Raw genomic sequence first — 22,655 nt, 5'->3', positions numbered from 1 at the left:
TTTTATTGTGACTGCGACATTATGGCAGACACATCAGACATTTTTTACACATTTTTGGGACCATTGTCATTTATACAGCAATCAGTGCTATTTAAATGCACTGATTCCTGTGTAAATGACACTGGCAGTGAAGGAGTTAACCGCTAGGGGGCGGGGAGGGGTTAAGTGCGTGTGTGTGTTTTTTTTTTTTAACTGTAGGGGCGTGGCTTGGCGTCTGACGTCTTTCCCTATAACAGGGAACAACAGTAGGAAGCACGGGGAGAGGTTTGTTTACACAGACCTCTCCTTGTTCTTCAGCTCTGTGACCCGATCGCGGGACACCAACGGCGATCAGGTCCGCTGGTCCCGCGGCCACAGTCACAGAGCTCAGGACCCGGCGTGCTCCTGATCCGCAGCTGGGCACTTAAAGAGCCACGTACTGGTACATGCTTGTGCCCAGCCGTGCCATTCTGCTGATGTATATGTGCAGGAAGTGGTCCTTAAGCGGTTTAAAAATATGGGTACCTGACCTTCGTCTCTACTATCTTGCATCACAGTTGGTGTATATACATTGGCGAATGTTCCCACAATTAAACAACGTAGCAGTGGCGGTGAGGGAGTGGTTTCAACCTCATATAAAACCTCACTAAACTTTTTCTTTAGGGAGGAGGTCCCTACAGAGGGAGGCAGGATAATGCTTAAATCTGCTAAACGTGCCCCCTTCACTTATACCCAAATTGCTCCACTTTGGTTCATCCTGTGTCTGAAATAATTTCTCCATCTTGAAGATGGCTATAAATGGTCTGCATTTGGACTTACATACAGTTTGGCTCATAACTTTACATACCCTGGCAGAATTTATGATTTCTTCGCCATTTTTCAGAGAATATGAATGACAACACAAAAACTTTTCTTTCACTCATGGTTAGTGTTCGGCTGAAGCCATTTATTATCAATCAACTGTGTTTACTCTTTTTAAATCATAATCACAACAGAAACTACGCAAATGACCCTGATCAAAAGTTTACATACCCTGGTGATTTTGGCCTGATAACATGCACACAAGTTGACACAAAGGGGTTTGAATAGCTATTAAAGGTAACCATCCTCACCTGTGATTTGTTTGCTTGTAATTAGTGTGTGTGTATAAAAGGTCAATGAGTTTCTGGACTCCTGACAGACCCTTGCATCTTTCATCCAGTGCTGCACTGACATTTCTGGAGTCATGGCCATACAATATTTATGGCTGAAATCGCATCGCACAGAGATGGCATGTGATTTTCACTGCAGTGCCGCGCGAATCACATCCAATCTCTGACATCGCACCAGTGTGAACCGGCCCTTAAGGTGGAGAAAGTTCTGAAATTATTTCTTTGTCTCATTTTTTTATGTCACAGAAACCTGATAATTTAACAGGGGTGTGTAGACTTTTTGTACCCACTGTATTTAGACAACATACTCTGCTTCCAAATCTGTGCTTTGCTAATTCAGGGCAATGAAACAGGTTTGCTTTATCCCAATGCTGCCCCCATCCCCCTACTGAGGAGCATCTTAAAATAAATGTTTTTTTTTTTTTTTTTTTTTTTTACCCATCATACTTACCTAGGTGGATGCAGCATCTGTCCCCCGGCGTCTCTGCACTGAGAACCGTGCCACCTAACACTGCCGATGGCTCGGTTCTCCCAGCTCCCTGAGAGGAGAGCAACTGCCTGTCAATCAGCGTCTCTCCTCTCTGCTGCACCACGCTCACTGGAGCACTGAGCTGTGGAGGGGTGGGGAGCGGCCGTCTCAGGCTCTCAGTGGCTCGCTGAGAGGCCTAAACGGGCATCAGTCCGGGCACCTGGCATCTCCAGACTTTATTGTCAGGATGATGCGGTGCCTGGACTGATTCCTGTGATGTCAGCAGAGAGTGGACTTCAGAGCGATCTCTGCTAAAAAAAAAAAAACGGGTCACAAAAGTACAAAACGAATTGCACTTCTGTGACCCATAGGAGAAGCCCAGCTACACAAGCTCAGGCTGGACTTCCTCTTTAATAGCAGTTCCAAGAAATGAAGGAAATGCCTAGTAATTTTCAGTATGCATGTGGAGTATGTATGCCACTTGTGTCAGATAGATGGGGGGGGGTTGCCTGGGCTGGTTTACAGGTGAAGAAGTGTTCCAGTTTGGCATTGACAGTGATACTTGTCCCAATGCAAAGTACTTACAGGATATGGGGGAAGTAGCTGAATTTGTCAGGAATTACCCCTTAAAGGATTTGTAAAGGCAGGAGGTTTTTTATCTTAATGCATACTATGCATTTTGATAAAAAAAAGAACTTCTGTGTCTAGCAACCCCCCTAATACTTACCTGAGCCCCTTCTATATCCAGAGATTTGAATGACTCCCTAGACAGTCCAGGATTCTCCCTCCTGATTGGCTGCGACACAGCAGCGCCATTGGCTCCCATTGATGTCAATCAAAGTCAGTTAGCCAATCGGGAGAGAGAGGGCATGGGGCCAAACTGTGGCTCCGTGTCTGAATGGACACATGGAGCCCAGCCTGGGTGCCCCCATAGCAAGCTTCTTAGGGTGGGGGCACTTGACAGGAGGTAGAGAGGGGCCAAGAGCAGCAAAGAGGCACCCGAGAAGAGGAGGATCCGGGCTGCTCTGTGCAAAACCATTTCACAGAGCAGATAAGTATAACGTTATTTTTAAAGAAAAACGAGTTTTAAGTATCACTTTTAAAGAATATGTAAACCCATCATTTCCTATTCCTGATATGTGCCTGCTGTATTATGTACTTGTATGAAATAGTATCCTGTTCTCTTTGTATTGCTTCCTTTGTGTGAAATCGCTGGTGTCCCTGCCAGTCCATCTGCTTTCCTATTAGAAACTGACCACGATAAGCAGGAGAACACACTGTGGTCAGTTCTCTAGCTATGCTGGGAATTCAGCCTGCTCTCATCCAAAGATCAGACTTGTCCTGAAACCAAGTCATTTTTCATTTTAGAGGTTTACAACCACTTTAAAGAGAAGTATCCATTAAAAAAAATAAAAAAAATTAAAGTCAGCAGCTACAAATGCTGCAGCTGCTGACTTTTAATAATCGGACACTTACCTGTCCCAGGGTCCAGCGATGTGGGGGGGGGTCGAAGCTCCACTCATCTCCCGATCTACTCGGCTGTGCCAGCATTGCAACTGTGGGTACCCGGCTGTGGCTTCACAGCTGGGCACCCACTGCACATGCGCTCCGTGATTGGCCGCTTAGTCATCTGGGACCTGTCACGTGTCCCAGGTGACTGACAGGAGGGTTGGGGCAGAGCTGAGCCCTTCCTGCGCCGAGGGGAAGTGACGTCAGGTGCCCGGGCACTGAAGGAGGCAGACTACAAGGGACCCCCTAGCAACAGGCATTTAGAAGCGAGTTCATTTTAAAAAAAAATTCCAAATGTTTTTTTTTATTTATTTTTTTTCGAAATTTTAAGCCTTTTTTTTGTTGTTTTGGTGTGTGGAACACCACTTTAACCTCCCTGGCGGTATGATTATTTCAGAATTTATTGCTATAAATATACCAAATAATAATATAACAATAATAAAAATTATTCAATAATGTAATCAAATCAAAAACACTGAAATTTGCTCAGTTGCAGAATTGTCACTGTCATTACTTTTCAGTATTTGATGACGGATCTCCCCACAAATCGCTATCGCTCAATTCTGCGAGTGATTCTAATTTATTATCGCTGTTTTCTAGCTGGTCTAAAATCATTTTTGATGTAAAGGGACAGTTTTGGTTGCTATGGACAATCTCCAGTTTCCAGGCATAAAGAACAGTTTTTATAATATAAAACTACATGCAGGGCACTGGGCAGACCACTAGGGACAAAGGGGATGTGAAATAATTACATACAGCAATGTAATCTGTAAGATTACATTATACAGTATATAATGTGTGTGTTTCACATTTTGAATTTGGCGCCGTTCTCCGTCCCCGTGCGTCGCAACGCTCGCAGGGAAAGGAGATCGGCTCCGTGATACATCGAGCAGAGGACGAGCCGCTCACAGTGCGGGGGGACATCGCTGGATCCAGGGGAGAAGGTAAGTAACATCTCTCTGCATTCAGCGATGCGGTCCCGAGTCTGGCTCGGGGTTACCGCTTTCGGTATAAAATCTCCACCCTGAGCCAGACTCGGGAATACCGCCAGGGGGGTTAACTATATCTTTAGCATTTTTTTACAGACAGCACTAAATCCTGTTGGATTTTACATGCAACTGTGATTCACCTGTGTATTATCCAAAGCTGTAGAATAAGAATGAAGCGTCTTTTCAAAAACGATCCTCATCTCCATCTCATTGTACGTACAATTGATATAATGCAGTACATGGTGAGAGCACAGGTGTCTGCTGCTTATTGCCACTTCTGTCATGTCTTGACATATGCGGATCTTCCTATGCGCTCACATTTGTGTGTACATGGAAATCAGCCAAGGATATTCCTACTGGAGAAGGATTCTGACATTTATACATCTCTTCCTTGTACCTCTCATTATCCCTTACAGAGGAACATAGAGGAAACCGGCTGTCACTTTTAATCTGCGGAATACATTACTGTCCCATAGGCACGCTCCTAGGAGGAGAACTTTGTGTGCACTTTACAACCCGCCTGGCCTTCCAATGAAAACCAGAGTCTGCTGCAAATAAATTCAGACAGGCTTATTTAATAAGACACAGCGATGTGTAAATTGCGGTAATCTTGGCAAACAAACAGACTTTTATTACCGATCGTTTCATCTAAATTCTCATTAGCAGAATGGTTTCCACAGGCTTCTGAGCATCATCATTGATGACGGAGCTGTTTTTAGCTCATCAGTCCTAATTCTTTGTCTCCAGGAGGGATAAGACTTATGCCCCGTACACACGAACGGATTTTCCATCGGAAAAAACTTGGATGGTTTTTCCGACGGAATTCCGCTCAAGCTTGGTTTGCATACACACAGTCACATAAAAGTGAACTTTCCACAGTCAAGAACGCGGTGACGTACAACACTACGACAAGCCGAGAAAATTAAGTTTAATACTTCTGAGCATGCATCAAATTGTTTCCGAGCATGTGTAGGAATTTTGCGCGTTGGAATTTTTACTGACGATCGGAATTTCCGATCGGAACTTTTTCCGACCGAAAAATAGAGAACCCGCTCTCAATTTTTGCTGGCTGGAATTCTGCAGGCAAAAGTCCTATGGAACATACACATGGTCGGAATTTCTGACCAAAAGCTCACATCCGACTTTTACTGGCAGAATTTCTGATCGTGTTTATGGGGCTTCAAAAATCAGCTGGGTATGGTGTCCATACATGTAATGATCAGTACTATTCTTCAAAGAATCGGACAATAAGATTGCATTGATCAGGGATTTGTTTTTTTATTATCAACTGATCCCATTATAAACAGATTGATAATTTCAAAATTAGTCCGATCAGTTGTGGCTGAAAACACTATCATATTACACATGTGTAACGATACCCCCAAGGAGCTGCTTAAGTTTGTTCAGTCCATTACTCTGCCTCTCAACCCAAACAGACTGAAAAATTCCTAAAATAAAACCCATCAATTGGAGCCTCACTGTGCCCATTGAACGCTGCCACTGTGCCCATTGAACGCTGCCACTGTGCCCATTGAACGCTGCCACTGTGCCCATTGAACGCTGCCACTGTGCCCATTGAACGCTGCCACTGTGCCCATTGAACGCTGCCACTGTGCCCATTGAACGCTGCCACTGTGCCCATTGAACGCTGCCACTATGCCCATCAAACGCAGCCACTATGCCCATCAAACGCAGCCACTATGCCCATCAAACGCTGCCACTGTGTCCATCGATTGCTGCCACTGTGCCCATCGAATGCTGCCACTGCCCCCCCCCCCCATGCTCCATGTCTTAAATGTCTTCTCCCATCGTCACCTATGATTGGCGCTCGCTGTTTACCTTTTTTGATGCCCATTAGAGCCTATAGTTCTATGGCCTATGGCTCTAATCAGGTGCTTCAAAAACACCCCCCCACCGCTTTAATTCAAGTGCCCGAAAAGGAGCCAGGCTCCTGAATAGGGGGTGGCAGTGGTGGCCATGGATAGATTCATGCAATGCATGAATCTATCTATTGGTGATAGAGGGGGTGGCTGAAGAGAGGGGGCGGTGCCCGTGCATCCTTATAGACACACCGCCACTGGTGTTCTTGCAAACACAGTAAAACAGACACAAATGTAAGGAACAGGAAATTTGTTTATTGGGAGACTTTCCGCAATCAAACAAAAAGTGATCTGGTAACGCAACCGTCAAGAATGGCAAACTATGGTCTTTAATAGTGTTAATCAAACCCAAAATGCAGACTTCAAAATAGCATAGTCAAACAACTTAAATAGGTCTAGAGTGGCCTATGCACTCAGGCATAAAGGGGAACTGATCTGACTTAACCGCTTGCCATCCAGCGCAGTACAATGTACGTTGGCACAATGGCACGGCTGTACAAATGGGCATACCTGTATGTCCCCTTTAAATCTCGGGCCACATGAGCGTGCCTGCAGGTCCCGCAGACATGGTGTCCGCCGGCGGCCCACTATCGTGATACGAAGAGGCAGAACGGGGCGATGCTTATGTAAACAAGGCATTTCTCTGTTCTGCCTAGCAACATGACAGGGATCTACTGCTCCCTGTCATTGGGAGCAGTGATCTCTGTCATGTTGTAGTGAGCCCATCCCCCTCACAGTTAGAACACACAGAGGGAGCACACTTAACAACTTGATCGCCCCCTAGTGTTTAACCCCCTTCACTGCCAGTGACATTTACACAGTAATCAGCACATTTTTATACCACTGATCGCTGTATAAATGTCACTGGTCCCAAAATAGTGTCAAAATTGTCCGATCTGTCTGCCGCAATATCGCAGTCATGATAAAAATCACAGATTGTGCCATTACTATTAAAAAAAATATTTAAAAAATGCCATAAATCTATCCCCTATTTTGTAGACGCTATAATTTTTACGCAATTATACACTTATTGCAATATATATATATATTTTTTTTTTTTTTTACCAAAAATATGTAGAAGAATACATATGGGCCTAAACTGAGGAAAAAAATCATTTTTTTATAGATTTTTTTGGAGATATTTATTATAGCAAAAGGTAAACAATATTGCATTTTTTTTCAAAATTGTTGCTCTTTATTTGTTTATAGCGCAAAAATTAAAAATATCAGAGGTGATCAAATACCACCAAAAGAAAGCTCTATTTGTGGGGAAAAAAAAGAAAAAAAATAGTTTTTTGTGCAACATCGCACGATCACGCAGTTGTCAGTTAAAACAACGCAGTGCCGTATATCAAAAAAATGCTCTGGTCAAAAGGGGGTAAATCCTTCTGGGGCTGAAGTGGTTAATAACGGTCAGTCTGTTTCTCTCAAATCCTGAAATCACAGACCCAGGCAATTAAATGTGAGGCAATAGGCCACAAATTCAATGTATCCCTTTAACATTTACCTGTGATCACTAAATTACTAATACTGAATGAGTAACAGAAAGGGTCCTCACAATGGAGATATCCAAGATCTTCAGCTAGCCTGGCGTTGGTTCACTTGGTGCCCTGTTGAGCAGGATAAACAAAGGGGTACTTGAAAGTATCCTGGTGGGTAAAAATTAGACTATAAGAAATATAGTAGGTGTTATTACAATGATAGATGCAATCTTCCAAGTCCTGTTTGGGTTCTGTGAAAGAGGCTTCCCCCATGCACATTGAACACAGGGATGCTCCCCTGGCACTGCCACAAAAACAGAACAAAAAAAGCAATTCTCTCATTGGATGAGGTGGAGAGGAGTGGTAGTGATGTCACTGTGTTAAATCTGAGAAGACCTTGTATTTATTGAAAAAAAAAATACAAGGCATTCTCTAAATGGTGATGGTCCCAAGCGAGCAAACCCCTGTGGTCAGTGTGCAGAGAGGAAGCTAGTTGCACAGAACCTTTGCAGGACCCTGAACATAACCGTTTTCATTGTAGTAGCACCAACTACTATATGGATTTCCATATTGTGCCAAGCTGGACCAAATATGCTGTAGATCAGGGGTCGCCAAACAAGCCAAATGTGACCCTTTTCTTGCCTTTATGGGACACTATTCCTCCCGCTGACACCAATGATGCAACTTTTTTACCACCACTGACAACCAAGCCTGTGGCATTGTTTGCACCCACCAAATGCCAGGGCATTTTCTACTCCAATTGGCCACTGTCTGGCCCACCTAATATTTGAAGGGCAATAAATTGGCCCTTTGTTTCAAAAGTTTGCCCCTGATATAGATATAGATAGATTTGAACCCTGATATAGATCATTCCAGGAGTTCAGATTTAAAAACAGCTCAAAATGTAGACTCAGTAGGCTAGGCCTCAATACATTATGTAGTCTTTCCCCTGTAAATGATATAGGTCTCATATATTGTCATGGATAGGATTTGTATGATCTCTAGTAATATCACATACTACTGCTACACCACAACATTTAAATGACTATCAGGGATTGTTAACAAGGATTATCCCCTGAATACCAGGAAATACACCATCTGACTTGGAAATAAGAGCGTTATACAAAGCATAGATTCCTTTCAAGTAATGACTTTTCTCTGTTTGTTTTGCTATCACAATGCATTTAAGCCTGAATTTACAGCAGTTTTTGTTCCTCTCTGTCGGTTTATATTTCAAAGTCTTTCTACCTCACTCAGCATTCCAAAGCTCTGCCGTGTTTCCTGACTGAGCGACATTAGTAGAATTTCAGGAAGCTTGAAGCTTTGAGATAACAGTTCTAGTCCTGATATTCACAGGGTACTTTGAACAATCATGGAGGATCAGGCTTGGGTTGTTTATCTGGCTTTCTTCATCACTTTAGAAGGACCTCTAAAACACAGTATTCACTAATACATGTTTAAAGCTGAACTCAGGCTAACCGCAGCAAAAGATTTGCAGTTCTGTCCATTCAAGAGGGAGATTTAGGGCTTTTTCACACGGGCCTGTGAGCAGGGCCCCTGAGAAGAGGGAGTTCACCCCCTAGAGGGCAGGTTAGAAACCACCAGCCATTGATGTAATGCTCTACATTTTGGTTCCTAAGACATTGACCCTGCAAACCCCGGAACCAACAGACACTGAGGATCCACTTTCTCTTTTACATGTGATAGCGTTTTAGGAAGATTATCTGAACATGACCCATTTCTAACCATCAATTGACACATCTCATTACAAAAGCATCAATGTATTAACTGTATTCACTTCGCCTTAAAGACACTCTTCACAGGAAGCCATCATAATTTTGTGTAGCAAGTCCTTGCTCTCATGACTCCTCAGGCCAGATCCCTAGGCCAACCTTAGACCACAGAAAGCTCTATGGGAGTGAGCCACAAAGGTGAGGGAAAAGAAGTGCACATGTCCTCTTACCAACCAGGGCTGCCGTCACTGGCCACAATTACCCACTTCCTACCCAGGCTGGCTGCTATATCTTGTACATGTGTCTCAACCTTGAAGGTTAAAGTGTTCTATGCATGCTTTCACTTGTCATGGTTTTGATTTGTACCTTGAATTTCATGGTGTTGTGATGTGCAAGTTCCTCCCACTTCTTCATACCTGACTTGTTATGCCTTGTACAATGTCAAGTTGTATTGCACTGTCTGAAAACTACGAACAGATAGTATTAAACATGCTTAACTTGCAGGGTTGTGTGGCTTAAACTCCCAGTGTAAGGTTCTTTTCGATACACCAAGGTTACACTAGAGCTTCACTTGAATATTTCTCTCGGTAATTGACATGGACAACTTCACCTAAATAAGTTCCTTTACTGACAAACTTGAGCATTGGGTATACACTTCACATCATTCTGCAGAAAATCTTCTTCCAAATGACCACAAATGTAAGAAGCATTTTTTCCACTGAAGCTAATGTACCATTATAGTCATTTTTAGCAGAGTTCCCAGAGATCGAAAAATTATTGTAAGGGTTCCTCTGTGTTAAAAAGTTTGATAAAGGCTGGACTGTGTCAATTTTTAAACTCTAATCCATCTACTGCCCCCTGCTGCTTGTCTTAATAATAAAGGTAAGAACGGGAATCTGGCTTATATATATAGATATACAGTACATGAAATAAATGGCACATTTATTTTTCTCTGGAATTTTTACTTTTGCGATGGAGAGTTGTAATATTAAAGTGAAGTGAAAATTATTAAAAAGCAAACAGATTGATGACACCTAGTTTGGGCATGCAGTAAACCTCTACTCTGGAGCTTTCCCTATAATACCCTTTTTTTTCATCTCCCATACCACCTATGGCTAAGAGCAACGGCCGGCCCTCTGGGGCAGCACTGTGGTCTCTCAGGCGCCTTATTGGTATTATTATTATTGAACTTTGTTGGAATATAATTGCTCAGCAAGTGTATCTTTACTTGAGTCGTATCTCATCGATACTTTGTTTACGTCCTCGGTTTATTGTTCTTGTTTCCACAATGTTGATTTCTCAATCAGTAGTATGTCATTATTATTATTATTATTATTATTATTCAGTATTTATATAGCGCTAACAGTTTGTGCATCGCTTTACAACGTTATAACAGACAGTACAGTTATAATACAATTCAATACCGAAGGAATCAGAGGGCCCTGCTCCTTAGAGCTTACAATCTAAGCCCCTGTACACACGGTCAGAGATTCTGCCAACCAAATCCATCGAATTTTGTCCGTCAGATTTAGTCTGATGGATTGTGTCCGAAACTGTTGCATACACACGGTCGGACTAAGTTGTCGAAAAATCTGATCTTTTAGAACGTGATGGCGTAATTTAGTTACGATGGGACTAGATTCAGGCTAGTAGCCAATAGCTTTGATGTAGGAATTTGATCTGAGCATGCGTGGCACTTGGTCCGATCAAAATTCTCTACACATGATCGGATTACGTCTGAACGGCCCAGTTGGTCGGGAAATATTTCCAACATGTTGGAAAATTGGGTCCGACGGAGATTCGGATGGAATCAGTCTGATGCATACCACACACAGTCAGATTATCTGACGACACGGTCGGATAAGACGCATTCCGGCGGATTCTCCGACCTTGTGTACGTGGCATAAGAGGGAGGGTCAAGTGATACACAAGGTAATAACTGTGGGGGGTGAGCTGATGAAGAAAAAAAAAGTACAGTTGTTAGGTAAGGGCAGGATGGGCTTCTCTGAAAAGTAAACGTTTTCAGGGATAGCCTATAAGTGAATACAGTTTGAGATAGCCGGACAGATTGGTGTAAGAAATTCAAGAGGATGGGAGAGGCTTGGGAGAAGTCCTGGAGGCGAGTATAGGAGGAGGTGACGAGGGAACTAGAGAGCAGGAGGTCTTGGGAGGAACGAAGAGGATGGTTTGGTTGGTATTTTAAGACTAACTTAGTGATGTAGCTGGGGGCAGAGTTGTGGAAGGCTTTGTAAGTTATTGTTAGTATTTTGAATTTAATTTGTTGGGTGAGTGGAAGCCAATGAAGGGTAGCAGACACTGAACGGTTTGTAAGGTGGATGAGTCTGGTGGCAGCATTCCTGATAGACTGAAGGGGGATAGCCTATTTAAAGGTAAGCCAATGAGGAGGGAGCTGTAGCGGGCAAGGCGAGAGATGACCAGGGAGTGAAGCAGGAGCTTTGTGGTCTCATTGGTTAGGAAGGGACATATTAAGGAGATGTTGCGGGGGTTGAGACAGCAAGCCTTGGAAAGTGATTGAATGTTGGGCTGAAAGGAGATTTCAGAGTCCAGGATAACATGCCCTGGCATAGGGGATGGGTGAATGGTTGTGCCTTTACTCTTGACAGAGAAGTCGGGAGAAGAGGCACGTGGGGGAGGAAATATTATGAGCTTGGTTTTGGACAAGTTGAGTTTGAGGAAGTGTTGTGACATCCAGACAGATATGTCTGTTAGTAAGTTAGTGATGCATGATGAGACTGGTGGAGAGATAGATTTGGGTGTTATCAGCATAGACATTATATTGAAAGCCATGGCAGACTATCAGCTGACCCAGGGAAGAGGTACAGATCGAAAATAGGAGAGGTAAGAACAGAACCTTGGGGGACCCCGAGGGAGAAAGGAAGAGGAGTGAAGGAAGTAGAATTGTAAGCGACAGTGAAGGTGCGGTGGGATAGGTAGAATGAGAGCCAGAGAAAAGCACAGTCATGGAGACCAAGGGAGAAGACGAGGGTGGTCAGCCGTATCAAAGGCAGCCGAAAGATCCAGAAGTAGGAGTACAGAATAGTGCAAATTACTTTTTGCTGCTAATAAGTAATTTTTGAGTTTTATGCCCTGTACACATGGTTGGACATTCCGACCACAAAATCTGTTGGCTTTTTTCCAGATGGATTTTGGACGAAATTTGTGTTGCATACACACGGCTGGAAAAAGTTGTTGGAAAATCTGATTGTTTGGAACGTGGTGACGCTCGTTTCATACGACGGGACTATGTAGAAGCCGATAGCTTTCGTCTCGTAATTTAATCTGACTATGAGTGGCACTTTGTCGATCGGAAAAAGTCAGATCGGATTTTTTTTGATGGAAAAAGTCCGATAGAGCCCACACGATCGGATTTTCCCACAACATAATCTGATCGGACTCTTTCCATCTGAATTTCCAACCGTGTGTACAGGGCATTAAAATAGCATTTTCAGTGGAGTGATGAGGGCGAAATTCAGACTGAAGGGGATCAAGAAGGTTATTCTTAATGAAGTGGTCACTCGGTTGTAGACCTTGTAGACAAGGAGTTAAGAAGAAAAGGGGAGCAAGGAAATAGGTAGTAGATTAAGACTGGTAGGGCCAATGAACTGCTTTTTAAGTATGGGGGTAACCAATGCATGTTTTAGAGGGTTTGGGAAGATGCCAGAAGAGAGCGAGAGATTGAAGATGTTGGTTAGAGAGTGTATAATAGAGTAAGTGGGTGACTGTAGTATTTGAGAAGGAACAGGGTCCCGGGGTAAGGTGGTTAGGTGAGCATTAGAAATGTCCATTAGAAATTAGTTTAAGAAACCTCATCTATAGTAGCAGGGGAGTGTTGATTGTACCTATTGACATGGGGTGTTAATGTACGGTTGTTTCTAATGCATATTACTGTACTGTATTAACAATTGTTTCAATAAAACTTTTTTTTTTTTTTTTATGTAAAGAAAAAAGGAAACAGATTGACAAATAAAAAAAAAAAAATTATAGCACATTAGGAAAAAAAAAACGTTTCCCCAGTCCCATAATTTAAAAATAAAAATGCTTGTATTTGCATGGCGTAAAATGTTGATGTTTGATTTCGAGGTGAAGAAAGAGTAGCTGAAAATCGTGATAAAGTGGTGTGTTCATTGACGACATCAAAGAAATTGCACAGAACAACATTGGATGCAATGCGGTGGATTTACGAAAGGCAGATAGAATGTGCACTTTGCAAGTGCAGTTGCTCCAGAGCTTAGTAAATGAGTGGAAGCTCAGCTGACTTCCATCATCCAATCATGTGCAAGTAGAATTGTTTTCTTTTCTTTTGTTTTTTTCCTTGCATGTGATTGGGTATTCTTTGTTTGAAAAGTAAAGCTTCATCTCATTTGCTAAGCTCTGGAGCAACTGCACTTGCAAAGTGTACAGTCTATTTGCCTTTAGTAAATCCTCTACAATATTTTAGGTGATCAAACATATTATAATAACTATTTTGACCTTTAGAAATACAGATAGGTCTCTTTATTTTAATCTTGCTGTTGAAGTGAAAACAGTGGTGCTGTGAAAAAAAAGAAATTGCCCAATTAAATACACATGGAATAGAAATCCTTAAAATGGAACCATTATCAAGTGACAGTATTTGCTCACAGAGGCCAAGGGGCATGCACTGTTTGGTTAAATCATTGCTCTTTAGTACATGGGATAGAAGACAGAACACAGTGAAGGGAGAGATACCGTGTGTCTGGGGAACAAACTGCTGTGTGATGCTTGGACTGGAACCGACTTCACATTCACAGGTTCTATTTTCTTTTATGTGTTTTTTTATATGTTCAAGGCACTTCTTGTTGTCTCAATTATTCGTTTATTTGTTCAGTGTGTTTTCTGATCTTAAAAGACTTAGCTCTGGTCTTTGTAAAAAATTTGGAATGGAATTTTTCGAAAGCCAGCTCAGTAAAACAGCAAGTTATATATATGCATACAGGTAGTCCTATACAGAATACTTTATTAATGTGAAAGGGGAATTGGGAAATTGTTACAACAGACACACTTAACAAAGAAAACACAAGATCACAATAGACTGAACAAGATGCAAAAACACAACAAATAACAGCCATTAACACCAAATAAGAAAATTAAAACTACACTACAACTAAAACATCCATACAAATAAAATACAAAATACATAAATGATAAACACAGATTAAAATAACAGGCAAACTACCAAATACAAATAATACAATGCTTTCTCTAACACCACCCCACATAATAACCAGCACAATACCAACATACTATAAAAACAACACAAAATACTGATGATCATAAACAACCAGAATTAAATCGGCACATATACATATAGGTAGTCATGGTATACTGAGGTCTGCTACTAACTAAGGCAAGCGTAAGATGATAAAGTGTATGTTCTGACATATCAATTGTTTTTATAAATTATTGCTTGCTGCTTAGTTTCCTTTCTTCCCTTTTTCCGCAATTGTGAGATACTGTATGTGTGTGTGTGTGTGTGTATAAAAATAATATACTTTATCTATAGGTGTGCGGTGCACATTCCCTGCCCTTCCTTCATCGCCACCCCAAAGCCCTGCCAGCCTCTCTCCTCTCCTGCCGGCTGCTGTTGCAGGCACACGGGGGGGTGTTTCAGGACTGAGAGCACCCCTGTCTTTTTTTAATGAACACAGTTAGTCATCGGTAACGATCATGTGTGTTTGAGCTTTGGGGGTGCACACCCTAATGCCAAAGGCTGCGCACTTTCACTGTATCCATCTATTAGACAATTTTTTTTTTTTTGTCTTTTGTTTTTTAAGTACAGTGGTCATTGAGTGTGCATTCAGCCCAATACATGTATACCTTGGGTGCACCTTGCTGGCATATAAAGCAGCATTGTGCAACTGGCAGCTGTCTTTGACAGCCCATGGAATTTAGGGGTTTTAAAGTTTTTTTTGTTTTGTTTTGTTTTTTAATAATAAACATGTTCTATTTACCTGCTCTAGGTAGCATCCTCCGCTGCTATCAATCCATCCAATTAGGACCCGAGACACTGGCCTTTACTGGTGTGCTAGTCCCTGGTGCGAGATAGAGAGGGTACAGGTAAGTAAAAGGGGGCTTGATTCAACCTGAGTGAGTGTCTACAACTGTCCCTATCCCCGTACACTGCACACCCACATCGGTCCCTACCCTCAAGGAGCCCACAATCCAAGGTCCCCATTCATATACTAGGCACAATTTTTGGACAGAAGTCAATTAACCTACCAGAATGTCTTTGGAGTGTGGGAGGAAACCAGAGTACCCGGAGGAAACCCACGTAGGCACAGGGAGAACATGCAAACTCCAGGCAGGTAGTGTCATGGTTGGGATTTGAACCAACAATGTCTCTTACTTCTAGGTGAGAGTGCTAACCACTACACCACTGTGCCATCTCAGGCCCTCATTGGATAGCATTACAGGAGATTTTTCACCTCAATGCATAGAATGCACTGAGGTGAAAACCTCGAGGGTTTACCACCACTTTAATGCATTTTATGCTTTAAGGTGAAAAACCTTCTGTAGTGCAGCAGCCCCCTCAAGCCCCCCTTTTACTTACCTGAACTTGATCTTTTCAACGATGAGAGCGAGCCCAGCAGCTCCAGCCGCTGTCTCGGGTCCTCGTTGGATAGATTCATAGCAGAAGGAGCCATTGGCTCTGGCTGCTGTCAATCAAATCCAATGATGCAGCAGCAGGACTCAGGAGCACGCCTGCACGAGTGCCCCCATGAAAAGTGGCTCTCAGTGGGGGCACTCGAGAAGAGGAGGAGCTACTAGTGCCACGGAGGGACCCCAGAAGAGGAGGATCGGGGCCACTCTGTGCAAAACCAACTGCACAGAGGAGGAAAGTATGACATGTTTGTTATTTAAAAAAAACAAAAAAACTGAAGCTTTACAACCCCTTTTAAGGTGAAAACCCTTGAGGGGTTACAACCCCTTTAAACTGCAGTATTTTTGATAGTTTTATGCAGGTGGTGCTTTGATTACCTTTTGAATCTGCAACAGAGCTGCACTGTAATAATTACTATGTATAAAGCTTGTAACTGTATGTCAGTCTATTTGGGACCCGAAATTTGTGAGGTTCAGAGTGATATTTGTGGGGGAAAGAACATCCACCCCTAAATACAGGGACTCTGGTCCCAAGGGGGTTAATCAGCATCCAGGAAGCCGCATTTAAAGATGAGCTCCAAATACTGTAGATGATGACTTTTTTTAATATTCGGGCACTTACCTGTCCAGGAATTTAGTGGTGTCATTTTTCAATCTCCCTGCTGTGCATGCATGAAGGTCGCTGCGCTTTGTGAATGGGCCGGCTGTGGGGGAAGGGGGGGGGGGGGGGTGGGGCGAAACAAACTCAGCCAGAAGTGGGAGCAGGTAACTGTCAAAACCAGGTACCTGCCCCCCCCCCATAATGTGCCAAATGTGGCAGCGGAGGGGGGGGAGAGGGGCAGACATGCAGAGCTTCCCCTAAGACAGGAAGCTCCTAGTGCAGCGTGTGGAGTAGTAGGAGTTTGGGAAAGGAGACATGTCTGAGTGCTGCGTGTGTGCTGGAAGCTGCCAAACGACTGACGCTGGACTTTGCTAACTTTGGGTAAATCCTTTACATGAACTTTGTATGTCTTATTTCTTGTAAGAGGTTTTATTTGGTTTACATAAGATAAAAGAGATCAAAATGAAGCGTAAACATAAACAGCCGTGAACATAGTTGGTGGAGCATGATATAGTGCAGTCCACCAGGTAATATGAGCTTGCAGTAGGTGATGAGATAATATTGTAACAGGACAAATATGGTGGTCAGAGTAAGAATACAAGCAGCAACAGCTGGGATACACGTAAGGTAGGTACCTGGGAGCAGTAGAATGGGGTTTAGTCTGGGGGGGATTAAGCTCATATTGTACAGAGTGGGGGGAGCTCCACATCCAGAGGGGAAGAGGAAAGAAAGGGAGTCCACGGAAATGGTCTGGCTGCCAGCGCAGTTCAAGGTAGGTGCGGTAGGGTGATGGCTATCATGGCAGAAGAACCATTTGGTCGAAAGTTGGTGGTAAACAGTGTGCGATCCAGGGGTTCCAGATCTGGTCAAACTTGGGGACTTGATCTTTTTTCCTTATGTCTTATATTTCCCGTGTGCTGAAGATAAGCAGGCTTTTGTGTTGTGTTGATGAAGTCAAGTCAGTTTCGATTGCTGCTGGAAGCTCTGTTTTCATTTGCTGAATGAAAAACAGATAGACAAGACAAACGTCTTTGCACGTGATCCCAATGTGTTATTCCCCTGCACTCTAATTTTATATATATATATATATGCACACGCACACGCACACACACACGCACACACACACACACACACACACACGCGCACACACACACACACACACACAGAGTATCTCATTTTTGTAAATATTTTATTATATCTTTTCATGTGACAACACTGAAGAAATGACACTTTGCTACAATGTAAAGTAGTGAGTGTACAGCTTGTATAACAGTGTAAATTTGCTGTCCCCTCAAAATAACTCAACACACAGCCATTAATGTCTAAACTGTTGGCAACAAAAGTGAGTACACCCCTAAGTGAAAATGTGCAAATTGGGCCCAAAGTGTCAGTATTTTGTGTGGCCGCCATTATTTCCCAGCACTGCCTTAATTAACCCTCTTGGGCATGGAGTTCACCAGAGCTTCACAGGTTGCCACTGGAGACCTCTTCCACTCCTTCATAACGACATCACGAAGCAGGTGGATGTTAGAGACCTTGTGCTCCTCCATATTCCATTTGAGGATGCCCCACAGATGCTCAATAGGGTTTAGGTCTGGAGATATGCTTGACCAGTTCATCACCTTTACCCTCAGCTTCTTTAGCAAGACACGGGTCGTCTTGGAGGTGTGGTTGGGGGTCATTATCATGCTGGAATACTGCCCTGCGAGTCAGTCTCTGAAGGGAGGGGATCGTGCTCTGCTTCAGTATGTCACAGTAAATGTTGGCATTCGTGGTTCCCTGAATGAACTGTAGCTCCCCAGTGCTGGCAGCACTCTTGCAGCCCACCACCATGCTTGACTGTAGGCAAGACACGCTTGTCTTTGTATTCCTCACCTGGTTGCCACCACACACGCTTGACACCATCTGAACCAAATACGTTTATATTGGTTTCATCAGACCAGAGAACATGGTTCCAGTAATCCACGTCTTTAGTCTGCTTGTCTTCAGCAAACTGTTTGCAGGCTTTTTTGTGCATCATCTTTAAAAGAAGCTTCCTTCTGGGATGACAGCCATACAGACCAATTTGATGCAGTGTACGGCTGATGGTCTGAACACTGACAGGCTGACCCCCCACCCCTTCAACCTCTGCTGCAATGCTGGCAGCACTCATGCGTCTATTTCCCATAGACAACCTCTGGATATGACACTGGACACGTGCACTCAACTTCTTTGGTCGACCACGACAAAGCCTGTTTTGAGTGGAACCTGTCCTGTTAAACCACTGTATGGTCTTGGCCACCATGCTGCAGTTCAGTTTCAGGGTCTTGGCAATCTTTTTATAGCCTAGGCCATCTTAATGTAGAGCGAAAATTCTTTTTTCAGAGCCTCAGAGTTTTTTGCCATGAGGTGCCATGTTGAACTACCAGTGACCAGTATGAGAGAGTGAGAGCGATAACACCAAATTTAACACACCTCCTCCCCATTCACACCTGAGACCTTGTAACACTAACGATTCACATGACACCGGGGAGGGAAAATGGCTAATTGGACCCAATTTGGACATTTTTACTTAGGATGTACTGACTTTTGTTGCCAGCGGTTTAAATATTAATGGCTGTGCGTTGAGTTATTTTGAGGGGACAGAAAATTTACACTATTATAAAAGCCAAAAGTGCAAGGCGGAAAAGGACTGCCTATTTTCAATGGCTGAGAACACTTATCGGGAGTCAGTCCACTGCTGGTTTTTCAGCATGAGCGTTCGACAGAAGCCGGCCAACCGGCTGGCTTCTGTCAGACAGACTGACCGACATTCACACAGGCCGAACGTTGTCCGTTTTTTATTTTTGGAACCGCCAAATGTCTCCCGACATTCGGCTCGTGTGTACCACGATTAAGTGAAGGCCTTTGTACAGGGTGTCGCTCACATTGTTTCCCTTGTACATCCCCCATTGTCTCATTGTGGGATATTATAAACCTAGTCCTGTATGTCTTTTAAAGTTTTCCTTGGAACCGGTTAGGGATATTCCTCTGTCTACTGTTTCTTCCAAGGTTGCCTTTCTTATCCTCTTTACTTAAGCATAGCAATTTTCTGAGTTCTTGGTCTTGATTGGTAAACTCTTCAAGGACAATGTTTTGAAGCTGCTTTATATTTTCCATTATAATCAGGACATTGTCTTGCCATTTCTATGCCTTGCACATTCTAAGGAGTTTTTCCTTGATTGTTTGGATGTGGGTGCAGTTCGAGTTTCTCAGCTGCAGACCCTTTTTCATTAGTTTACCTATCACTCCCAAAGGACCCCTGTAGGGACCTGTTGGTTTGTCATTTAACGATCACTGTGAGGATTCATCAATCCTTTATTCAAGCTTATGCCCTTTCTAGTCTACCAGATCCGTTAGTGATTCAGGATTAGACTACGGTTTCCCAAATGTGCAAGGTTTCCAACTGGTCTTCAGTTCATATGTTGATTAAGCTTTACCAGGTGGACATTCCATGTGTAATTTATCTCAGACTGATCTGGTATACCCCAAAAAATTTTAAAAAATTGTGCTAAGTTTCAATGTAATTGGGGTCCTCCTAAAAATGCATGCCTCCAAGTGGAGACGGACAGCATGTATTCTTCTGTACCAGAGCAGCAGACTAAATAGATTGAGCATCTTTTGGCTGTCACCCCTTTCTTGATATACATGTTTGTTAGTCTATGGATTAGCAGTGAATACTAGAGTGTATGAATCCAAAATAAACACAGTTTAGATGTTAATCAGAGATACAGACTAGCTAATCCCAGGAGATCAGTAGGGCTTTAATGATTCAGGCAAAGAAACCGATGCCATTTCGCCTCATTTTACACTGTAATATAACTGGTGACAATATGTAGAATGCCATCAGTGTCTGCATTACTGAAGTTAATGGTGCAGAGAAGAAGTTTTGTTTTCCACTTCCTCTAGTTTCAATTTGTTCAAATACTTGAGATGGCCATATATACCCTCCAGGGCCATGGGGGGGGGGGGGGGGGGAGGTGATGCCAAAGGGCTCTATTTTGGCCTCATCTGACCACAACACGTTCACCCAGTTCTCCGCTGAATCATTCAGATTTTTATTAGCAAACTTCAGACGGGCCAGTACATGTGCTTTCTTGAGTAGGGGAACCATGCGGGCGCTGCTTGATTTTAGTCCTTTACGGCGTAGTGTGTTACCAACTGTTTTCTTGGTAAATATGGTTGAGATCATTGACAAGATTCTCCTGTGTAGTTCTGGGCTGATTCCTCACCGTTCTCATGATCATTGAAACTCCAAGGAGGTGAGATCTTGCATGGAGCCCCAGACCACGGGAGATTGACAGTTATTTTGTGTTTCTTCCATTTACGAATAATCACACCAACTGTTGTCACCCTCTCACCAATCTGCTTGATGATGGTCTTGTAGCCTATTCCAGCCTTGTGTAGGTCTACAATCTTGTCCCTGACATCCTTGGACAGCTCTTTGGTCTGGGCTATGGTGAAGAGATTGGAATCTGATTGATTGAGTGCTTCTGTGGACAGGTGTCTTTTATACAGGTAACAAGCACTCCCTTTAAGAGAGTCCTCCTAATCTCAGCTCGATGCCCTTTATAGAAGACACCTGGGAGCCAGAAATCTTGCTGATTGATAGGGGATCAAATACCTTTTTCACTCATTAAAATGCAAATCAATTTATAACTTTTTTGGGGGTCAAATACTTTTTCCCCTCACTGTGTGTGTGTGTGTGTATGTATATATATATATATATATATGTGTGTAGCATCATGTCACAACTGAGTATAAAAGAGAAGAGAAACACCTCTAAGCGTAGCAATATGGTTACATTTAATAAATGTACAACATTTAGTGACATATTGCTACACTTAGAGGCGCCTCTCTCCTCTTTTATACTCTGTAGCTCCTGCTGGATTTTGCTTCTAATCCCCTTGTGGAGGCTTCTATTTGTGGATGGACATTTTATGGTTACACAACCTACCACATTGCTATAATCTTTTTATATAGACTATAAACTGAAGGACCTATGAATAAATGGTTGTGGAACGAATCATTTGAGTTTCCATTATTTCTCATGGGGAAATTTGCTTTGATATACAAGTGCTTTGGATTACAAGCATGTTTCTGGAACTAATTATGCTCCCAATCCAAGGTTTTACTATACTGTATATTTTATTTATTGCAAGTATTTTTGTAGCACAGTTTCTGCAGGTATTTTATTCTTTTTTGACAAATTTGTTACCTTTCAAATGTGATCTATATATTTAGTTAGTGGCTCTTTAGTTGGGGATTTAGTTATATATTTAGTTAAGGATCTTCATGCTGACCCCAGCAGTCTTTGGTGGGAATGGGTATGGCTGGGAGGGGGTAATATAATTTAGGTAGGAGACTTTCAGACTTGAAGCAGAAATATGGTGTAGCATTTATTGCTGGGCAGAGATCATATCCTTATGTAAGAATTGAAAAATGTCTTTTGTGCTGCAGTAAATACTACCATGAGGCAAGGAGAGAGGAATGTGGGTTGGATTTTGTTGGAAATAAATATAGCTTGTATGGAGCAGAAATATATCCATGTGTACTTCTATTATACCGATGCAGACCAGAGATTTATAATTTTTTACCTCTATTTCCTCTAATTATTGATCTTAAAGAATTGTACATAAAAACTCTACAGGTATGGAAGAGAAACAATAAAAATAAAGAAGTCTCTAAAACATTTTTTTTTTTTTTATTTTTTTTTTATACCAAAATTCGGAGATGACCGTATATTCTCATATTAACACAATGGGTTGATTTAGCACAGAAAAGTCATTGTCAAAGCTCATGTCAAACTAAATGGTCACATTGCTTGAGGGGAAGTTCATTTTTCAAAAGACACACATTCATGTGCAAGATGTCAGAAGATAAAAAAAAATGGGATTTTGCATAGGATTGGATGGTGAAAGTCAGTACCGGTTCACTTCATTCTCTAAAGTGCATTTTCCCTTTGCTAGTGTAGGGTATACATGGGGCTAAATTGCTGTCTTTTCAACAGAAGCCGGTCTGACGACTGAATTTTGTTGAATGATCACGATTCATAGCTTAAAGCCCATGTACACATGGGTCGAATATCGGGAGATAACGGCCTGTTTAAAAAAAAAAAAGACCTACATTCGGCCTGTTGTGTGTATGTCAGTCTGTCCAACAGAAGCTGACTGCGCGTGCTGGAAAAACCAGCATCCGGTCGGCCC

At 42.6% G+C, this 22,655-nt stretch overlaps 1 protein-coding gene across 4 annotated transcripts in view; it reads left to right on the top strand.

Moving 5' to 3' along the window:
* GHR (growth hormone receptor) overlaps positions 1-22,655 on the top strand; it is a 546,779-nt gene that overhangs the window by 279,268 nt on the left and 244,856 nt on the right. Inside the window, exon 1 of one of the 4 annotated variants that reach the window (XM_077462800.1) lies at positions 13,884-13,981. The exons of the other annotated variants lie outside the window; for them this stretch is intronic. The gene's annotated coding sequence lies outside the window, so the exon portion shown is untranslated. Of the gene's footprint in view, positions 1-13,883; positions 13,982-22,655 lie in introns of those variants that run through there. 4 annotated transcript variants of the gene reach the window in all.

The sequence above is a fragment of the Lithobates pipiens genome, unplaced genomic scaffold (genome assembly GCF_037356315.1).
Source record: "Lithobates pipiens isolate NorthernLeopardFrog02 unplaced genomic scaffold, aLitPip1_a1.2 Scaffold_3, whole genome shotgun sequence".
In the NCBI taxonomy this organism is placed as follows: domain Eukaryota; kingdom Metazoa; phylum Chordata; class Amphibia; order Anura; family Ranidae; genus Lithobates; species Lithobates pipiens.
This window is presented reverse-complemented; position numbering and strand designations above follow the sequence as displayed.